The sequence below is a fragment of the Castor canadensis genome, chromosome 4 (assembly GCF_047511655.1).
Source record: "Castor canadensis chromosome 4, mCasCan1.hap1v2, whole genome shotgun sequence".
In the NCBI taxonomy this organism is placed as follows: Eukaryota; Metazoa; Chordata; class Mammalia; order Rodentia; family Castoridae; genus Castor; species Castor canadensis.
In genome coordinates this window covers 104,494,998-104,504,346 of record NC_133389.1, presented here as the reverse complement: position 1 = coordinate 104,504,346, position 9,349 = coordinate 104,494,998, and the positions used below count along the sequence as shown (strand labels likewise).

The 9,349-nt window shown below is 39.1% G+C and overlaps 1 long non-coding RNA gene across 1 annotated transcript; it reads left to right on the top strand.

The window, feature by feature from the left end:
* Positions 1–1,148: 1,148 nt before the first annotated feature.
* Positions 1,149–7,819, top strand: LOC141422372 (uncharacterized). The gene is made up of 3 exons (XR_012446919.1): positions 1,149–1,687; positions 6,149–6,236; positions 7,063–7,819. It is a non-coding gene; the product is annotated as an uncharacterized lncRNA (long non-coding RNA).
* Positions 7,820–9,349: the final 1,530 nt, after the last annotated feature.

Below are 9,349 nucleotides of genomic sequence, written 5' to 3'. Positions count from 1 at the left end.
AAAACATATTGTGAGAATGAAGTTTGGGAAATAGCTCGGGGGAAGGAATCTGGGCTGTGGCCAGTTCAGTGGTGAGTGTAACTCATCCTTCATCACTTGCCACGGTCAGATTGCTCTTCTTTTCCAATTTCCTTTCCAAAAACTCTCAACTTTTTTATTCGCACTTGTTCCCTGGTTCTTAAATTGATTTCCTGATTATCTTCATTGGTGTTCTCAGATTGACTATCAAAGGCTCGTGTTATGTAGAAGCAGATTCTGCTGTGGAATGATTATAACAGCAGGCACTCAAAAGTCATCAGAAAGCCAGGCTTCTATAAAAGCTTATTTGTGATGTCTAAATTAGTGAGAAGAGAAATGACTTTAAAATGTTTTTGTATAAAACCCTTGGCCCTTCCTATTATTGCTTATACTCTCTCTTCAACAAAATTAGACATAAAGGCAAAATAGTTTCTGCTGGGTAGTGAGGGGGTTGAGGGGAGAGGGAGGGTGTGGGGGAGGTAAGGGAGGGGGTGGGGAAATGGGGGAGAAATGACCCAAACATTGTATGCACATACGAATAGAATAAAAACATTTTTAAAAATGTTTTTGTATGCCCAAGGTCATGCTAGATGGATCCCATCATCAGGAAAGAGCTCAGCTATGTCCCATCACTGTGCATCCTCAAGGTCACTTCAAGACCAACACTGGGCTTTGAATCCACGGAAGCTATTGAAATGGAAGTGACTGCAAGCTTTATCATTCCTGGTTATGAAAAGGTCTTGTGAAGGTGCCTGTGCATTACACCTCTCGTACGGTATTTCTCTATGGCTACTACTCACCATTTCTTTCTGTGTTTTCCTTGGCTCTTGTCTTCCTACAGTCTTTCTGTTTTTCATTTGTGGTGAAAAAATCAATAATTAGACTATGATGTGAATCCAAATAATGCTGCCTTTTCTATTGAGAGGATTAAATCAACACTGTTTTCATTTACAGTCATCATCTTTAGTTGCCTTTCAGCAGTGAAATTGCATCAGAAGATTCAATATTGATAATGCTACTAACCTTACCTTCAAAGTTGGGCTTTTTCATGTAGGGTATTCTTGGCACTGAACCCATCCTGATTTGGATTCTCTTTAATCATGTTGGCTTCAACTGACACACAAGGCAGAGAAACCCAGCAATCAGCCTGTGATAAGTTTGCCACGGGACCACATAGTATTGCAAAAGCAACCATATGAACTTGCTGAGGAAAGAGAAATTCACAGCAGGCAGCGTGCAGTGGGCTGGCTCCCATGCACTCACAGGGTTCCAGGAAACTGAGGCAGAAGCACCAACATGAGGAAGGTGCCAAAGAGAGACATGCACTTTTCCTAAGATGACCCTTTCCCCAGAGCAGGATGCACTGCACTGGCAACAATACAGGAAGGAAGGGAGCATGACAAGGTAACAATGGCACTGGGCCAAAAATTGAGAAGGCTGAGTTTGGGACCAGGCTTTGCCACTGAATAGTTGTGTGCTTTTAGTGAGGCTTACAACCACCCTGAACCTCAATTTCCTTTTCTAAATATAGGAATAGTAATTACTGCCATGGAAAACTCAGAACAATTGTGAACGCCAAATCTAAAAAATTCTGCTTATCAGGATTGCCACCTGGAATATAAAACTCCATATCAACATAAAATGATCAAGTGAATCATCATGTTTAAAGGTATTAATAAAGTAAACACCTGCCCCTGAGTCAGACAGATAGCTATTAGCATTCAATACTTTTCAACATTGGATATTGTCACTGTTGTTTAATTTTTTATTTTGTTACGGTAAGACCACTTAGCATGAGATCTGCCCTCTTAAAAAAATTTAAAGTGTACTCTGCAGTAATGGGTTCCCTGGGCTCCATGCCATCGGGTGCCTTATGGACACTTCATGCCCACTGACTAGCAACTTTCCATTCCCCTCCTCCAAGGCCATGGACCACACAATTCTACTCTCTGATTCTGTGAGCTTGACTATTTAGTGCTTCAGAGAGCTGAATACAGTATTTGTCCTTCTCTGTGTGACTGGTTTATTGTGCTAAGCATAATGTCTTCAAGGTCCATGAATGTGGTCACTTTGCAGGGTTTTGTTATGTTTTGAGACAGAATTATATTCCATTGTACGTATATATAATATTAGTCCTGCTCGATTCATCCATCCATGGATATTTAGGTTGTTCCAGTCTTGGCTTGTGTGCTGCTGCAGTGAACATTGATTGGTGTTCTAATATCCCTTTGAGATTCTGATTTCAATTCTTTTTGCTAGACACCCAGAAGTAGGGTTTCTAGGTCATATGCAACAATATTTATAATTTTTTAGGTACTTGCTTACTGTATTTCATAGTAACTGAACTCTCCCACCAAAGCTAGACAACTCCCCACATTCTCTGAATATATTTTCTATTTAGGTGATGAGTGCTATCCTAACAGGTGTAAAGTGATATCTCATTTTGATTTTGTGTGTGTGTGTGTGTGTGTGTGTGTGTGTGTGTGTGTATGTACTGTGGCTTCATGCTTGCTAAGCAGGCACTCTCCACTTGAAACATACCTCCAGTCCATTTCGTTCTGGTTATTTTGCAGATAGGGTCTCCCTTTTTGCCCAGGTGTGCCTGAACCATAATCTTCCTATTTTAAATGTCCTGCTGTGGCTAGGATGACAGGCAGTTGCTACCACATGTAGCTCTTTTCCATTGACATGATGTTTTATTAACTGTTTGCCTAGGCTTGTCTAGAATTATAATCCTCTCATATAGCTTGGGATAACAGGCTTGTGCCACCACACCCAGCTATTGGTTGAAATGGGGATCTCACAAGGTCCCTGCCCAGGTTGGCCTCAAACCACAATTTGATCCACCTCAGCTTACGAAGTAGGTGTATCACGTATATCATGTATAGCTTGATTTGCAGTTCTGATGATTAATGATGTTGATCATGTTTTCATATACCTGATAGTCATTTGTATGTCTTTTTGGAGACACGTCTATTCAAGTTTTTACCCGTTTTAAAAAATTGACTTATTAGGATATTTTGAATACTGGTTTTTATTTTAGCAGTTGTAATAGCTATATTGTGAATGCCACCTTGGTCTTAATTGTGATTTCCCTAATGACTAATTGTGCTGACCACCTATTGATATGCTCACTGACATTCATATATTCTTTCTGGTAAAATTTCACTATCTTCTGCCCATTTTCTAATTGGATTTTTTTCTTGTTTTACCATTGAGTTTTAGCTATTCTATACATTAGATATGAGTTCTCTATTAAGATGTGCATTTCAGATATTTTCTCCCTGTCTGTAGCTTGCTTTTCCATCCTCTTTAATGGTCCTTAATGTCACCAGATGTAGTGGGGAATACCTGCAAACCCAGCTACAGGCAGAGATAAGGAGGGTCACAGTTTGAGGCCAGACCCAGGCAAAAAGCATGAGACCCTATCTGAAAAATAACTTAAGCCAAAAGGACTGGGGTATGGCTCAAGTGACAGAGTACTTGCCTTGCAAGCACAAGTTCCTGAGTGCAAACTCCAGTACCACCTACATATATAGAGAGATTAGACATAGATAGATACAGATATAACCATTTTTCTTTTATGTATCTTGCTTTGTGTCCCAATAAGAACTCTATGAAAACTGAGGGTTTTGTCTTATGTTATCTTCTGTCAGTTTTATAATTTTTGCATTAAAATCCATTTAAATTTAATTATGTATGATGTTTGAATTATTCTTCCCCTGTGGCAGGTGAGGGATAGCTATGGATTTCCAGTTGGTCAAATACCATTTGTTGACAAGATTGTCCTTTGCACCTTTCTCAAAAATCAATTGTCTGCATTTGTATGGAGCTGTTTGTAAATTCTCTGTTCTACTCTTTGCAAATACAATAGTCTTGATCTCTACAGCCATTTGTTAAGTCCTGAAATAAGATAGAATGATCTTCGTCCTTCCTTGTTTTCTAAATTGACTTGATTACTCAATATCATCTTTCCATGTAAAACTTTAATGAACTGTATCACTCATTTCTTATCATTTTGCCTACAGGGAGTTTTCTTCTTTCCCTCTTTCTTTCTTTTGTATTATTTACATTTCTTTATTGCCTCCTCCCATTATCTTGGAAGTTACATGATATTTTACTCTTCTTCTAGCACACTTGTCCTAGAGGTTATAAATGTCTTAACTTCATTTTTGCCTCTACCCTCTTCCTAGACAATCTTAAAATAATTTATTTTATTCTTCCAATTTATATGATGGTCTATTTTTATTTTATACACACAATATTAAGTGAATATACATATATATATCTTTTTATGCCTTTTTTGAATTGTTGCATTGGGGGTGCAATGTGGCATTTGCAAAACTTATTACAATATACCCAGAGTTGAATTCTCCCCATCCATCATTCTCCTTTAGTCTCCCCTCCCCCATACCTGGAATAGTTTTAACAGGCCTCATTTTTCCATTTACATGAACTTCTTCACTTCCACATGGTCTCATTTATTTTTTACCTGAACAATGCTCTTTGCTGGGTGTGGTGGCACTTTGCTGGGTGTGTGGTAGTCCCAGCACTCAGGAAGCTGAGACAGGAGGATATGAGGACAGCTTGAACTACATAGTGAGATCTTGTCTCAAAAAAAAAAAAGAACCCACAAAGAATGCTCTTTAAGCATTTCTTTCATTATTGGCCTGCTGGGTAAAGGAAAAATTTGTTTTGAATATTTTCACCTGACCTGTATGCTATCTTATCAATTATTTCTTTAGCTATATCTGAACTGCTACTAAACCTCTCCATTGAGTTATTAATTTGGGTTGGTGTATTTTTTGAATTTAGAACTTTATAATTGCAGTATAAAGTTTTTATTTTTTGCTTTCAGAATTCTTCATAGTGTCTCTTTTTTCCTTGGTCAACACAAAGTACAGTTATTCTAAAGGTCTATGCCTGACAACACCAATATCTGTAACCTTCCCAATGTTTCTACTCTAGTGTTTCCATTCATTTCATCCATGCGACCTTGTCTAATTGTGTGTAAGGATTTTTCTCTTATGTGCCAGATGGGTTTTGTAATATTTTTTATAGAAATGAAGTGAGGACTAGGATGGTATTATCACTCATTAGGAAGTAATTGTGTTCATTTCTACTAAACATCTATGGGTATCTGCAATCTGGGATCTCCTCAATTTAACTATGGAGAGTAAGAAGATTCTAAAATGAGCTTCCATTTCTTTGAGAATATTTTTACTTTTCATTTACACTTTCCCCTTGCTCTTTAGGAATCCCAAACTCTAGGAAAACAAGGCCCACCAGTATTTTCCCTTTCTCAAAACTTGAAGTGCAGTTTTTGTATTCTTAGCCATCTATACCTGTCAGATGGGCTGTTCAGCCTCTTACCTGTCCAGCTGAGCTAGAAAACTTGGCCTTAATCACTGATCTCTATTCATCATCTTGCTGTCCTCTATTTTCAATCCCCTTACTTTATGGGCTTATTGTCTACTTCACTCCTTGAACTCTTAAGGTACTGACTGTTCTCTCCCTTCATCAACTACAAAGCCTTTGCCATACAGTGCCCCTGAAGCAAAAGAAACAAAACTCCCATGGGAATCAGATACTCACAGTGCTTCCTCCTCTCTCCCCTTCCCTTCCTTCATGTGACCAAAGATGTCAGAGTCAGAGTCACTACTGCACATTTTTGCAAGTATGGCACTCACAGTGAAGCTAGTTCAGACTTTCTGTCTTTGTCGTGCTGATAGATGTTAAGAAAGTTTTGCCTTCTCTTCTCTCACATTTCTATGGAAGACTTTCTGCTACCATCTGGCCTCTCCTCATTCCTTTCCCATATTTCCTTATGGAAGGATGAGTTCAATGTGAGGTGAATTTGTGGGAAGGTCCTGTGGGCTGTGATATCTTGCAGAGATAGTTTTCTGTACAGAGAAGCATTGCATTCTGTTCTCAATTATGTGAGATGTCCCCTGCAAGTGGAATTTCTAAATTTTTGAGTGGGAGATTTGATTCACTATGGATAGTACAGAAGATATTAGATGCCCATTTGAGCACAAATTAAATTGTATACCTTGATGCAGTTTTTATCAGTAATGGTAGTAATATTTTTGCTCTCCCTTTGTTTCACTTGTATCTCATATTTCAACAGGTTCCAAACTGAGGATGGGGGAAAGAGGATGTGATTGGATTATCTAAAAGCCCCCAAGCAGTGATTGACCAAAAACTTCCTCCTGACTGTAAGTTGGTCTATGGAGGAAGGTTTCATCCTCATCTTTATGTGTGTCATCACCCCAAGTCACACCTGCATCTTCAAGCAATAGTAGTGATTCATTCATCCATGAGGTTTTTCCTCCCTATTGCCATATGTTATTCATGGCCTGAGATTAATGACGAAGTCATAGTAAACTGAAAACAAAGCATGTGGAGGAATTTTCTCATGGACACAGAGACCGACCATCATGGAATGGAGCAAAAGCAGCTGAGCAACCTGTGCTTTCTGCCCACAGCTATCATATCCAAATTTACTTTCTCTAACCATATTATTAATTGTAGATTACATTTTTGAGGAAATGTCTTGTTATGTAGGCCTGGATGGCCTTGAACTCACCCTTTAGCTCACGTTGTCTTGGAACCTGGTGATTCTCCTGCCTCAGTCTGCTGAGTTCTGAGATTATTGTATATGCCACTGAATCCAGCAGAAGTTTACATTTTCATAGTTGTGACTTTTTAGAATAATTTATACAGGGTTGGAGATGCAGCTCAGTAGTAGAGTGCTTACCTAACATGAGCACGGCCTTCACTTCAACCCAGCACAAAAAAAAAAAAAAAAAAAGAAAATTCATGTAAAAAACAATATACTTCATATTCACCAGTTGAGACCTGATGTCATCAAAGTCAAGAGAAAAATTTCCTAAACCCACCTAGAACAAAAGAGCCTCGACAGTATTAATAATGGCGTGAACTTGGTCCCCAAGTCCCAAACTGTGTTTATGTAGACATAGACATAGATAAGTCTCCTTTTATCTTAAATGTTTCCATGAGCTTTTATTTTCCTTTTTTCAGAGAATGTCTGCTCATTGCCACAGCAGTGCTCCAACAGAATGTCTTGGCAACACTCCCTACTGGGTTCAGCAACTCCTTCTGCAGCTGGGATTTCTTAAAAGAAGTGAGCAGCATTTGCCTTGCAGTGCTCCAGCAACAAAACAAGCAAAGCTTCCATGGGAATCAGGTATTTACAGAGCATTCTCTCTCTTGCCCCTGCTCTTCCTTCATGTAACCAAGGAGGTCAGAGCCACTCATGCACATTTTGGCAATTACAGTGCTCACAGTGGAGCTTATATACAGATACAATCCTAAACACTAGGCCCTGCCACACATCACAGGGAACTTCTTGATTACACTGATTGTGGGATGAATAACCTGAATGTGTCAAGTTGAAGGACTTGTGACAGATCAAGACTGTATCCCCTGTAGCTGACACTTGTCACCCAGTGGGCATGTGTGTGTGTGTGTGTGTGCGTGTGTGTGTGTGGTGTGTGTGTGTGCTTGGTGAGGAGTACAAGGTTCAGCTAAAGAAATTCCCCAAAGCCAACAAGATTGTAGAGTGAATAAACATAAACATAAGCATGTAGCTTTTTCTTAACTATAGCCGACAAAGTAAAGCAAAATCCAGCAACAATATCAATATACACATACACCCAAATCCCCAAATATTCAATTTTTCATGGTTCTGCAGTGATTCATGGAAATTATCCAGAGACAAAGGGAATCCATGTAAAAATCACAAGCAACAACTTAAAATGCATCAGTCTTGTCTGGCTAATCCAACTTGAACAAAGCCACTGTAAGAAGTCAGCCTCCATGTCTAGAAAAGACTTTGATACTTACAAAAATAGGACCATGCAAATATACCCTTGACTAAAATTCAGCCTTACACTCCAAGTTGTTTCCACAATCTAATAACCTTCAAGCAAAAGAACTGAACAAGTTTTATTGGGCCACTACAACTTTAAGTAAATACCATATGAGAACCCTAGAGGTAGAAAATCTGCGAGAAATATTCAAGTGCTACAGAAGACCCTTACTGAGGCCTTAAAGATAGGCTGTGGGATTTCTATTTTAAAAAAATAACAATCTTGTATTAATAAAATTTTCTGTGATCTTAAAAACTTTCTTGGTGTTGACTCAGTTCTGCAAACATCTGCCTTCATTTGGAGGAACTGGTAATAGTCCTCCTACCAGTGCAGGCCAATGAGTGACACACATTTCCACCTTTTGATGAGAAAGTTTTAAAACCCACATTAGGCAAAAGGGTGTTTCTCAGAAGAAAAGCAGGCAGTTAGCTTTGACCAAGGGCTATTTGAATCACCCCAGAGCAGTACAGATGCTGGAGAGAGAGAAGATGGAGAATGGTTCTAAACCAGATCCACTTGGTTACTTCCTCTCCTTGCAACATTGCTGCAAAAAGAGGAAACGGGGACACCCAGGCTGAATAACTGTCTTCAGCCAAAGCTGTTAGGAAACCCTCTCAATAACCTATGATACCACCTATTATCACACAGATGTGTCATCTTCCTTATAGAACTTTATTCCAAAAGCAAGATTTATAGTTTTTTTCATGCAGACTATTGATACTAAAATACAAGCCAATGATTTAGACAAAAAAAAAATGCAACATCTCAGGCAAAGTCCTTCCAGGAATTAAAATTTTGGCATTAACTCCACCAACTAACCAAATAAACAGTAAGACGCGGTAAGCTTTAGCTCAGATGGAGACTCAAAGTTTGGACCAAAACTTAGGAGCTCCATGTTTCAATTTATCTCTGTCAGAGATCTCCCTGAGTTTGTTTCATTCTTCTCAGTCTTAGAATCCTGACCTATTTAAAAAAGGGCACTGGGGTTGATAATACTTGCAAAGTTTCCACATATCTGTGTCTGATGCCCCATGAACACATGAAATTAATGTATTTACTCTGCTTGTTTTAAAATACAGAAATGTATCTTTATTTTTAAACAAATGGAAATATATCTATAACAATGTATACATAATAATAATGCACAACTGAGGCAGTGCCTCTCAAACAAAGGAAAGATTAGAAAACTTAGCCACCAGAGAACTCATGGATTTGCCCAGTTTCTGTTGACTCTGATGCTTGTGTGCCTGGAGTGGCACAGAATCGGCCAGTGAAAGAGCAGTGAATGCTTCAATAAGGCCTGACATCTTGACCCTCTCCTCCTGCTTTGAGCCTCCATTGGTGGGCTGGGATTTGGGTCCTATGTAGGGTGGGGGAACGGGATGGGTGTTGGAGGAAGGGTTGGTGGTGTCTCTGACTCTCAGTGTCCCCAGGCT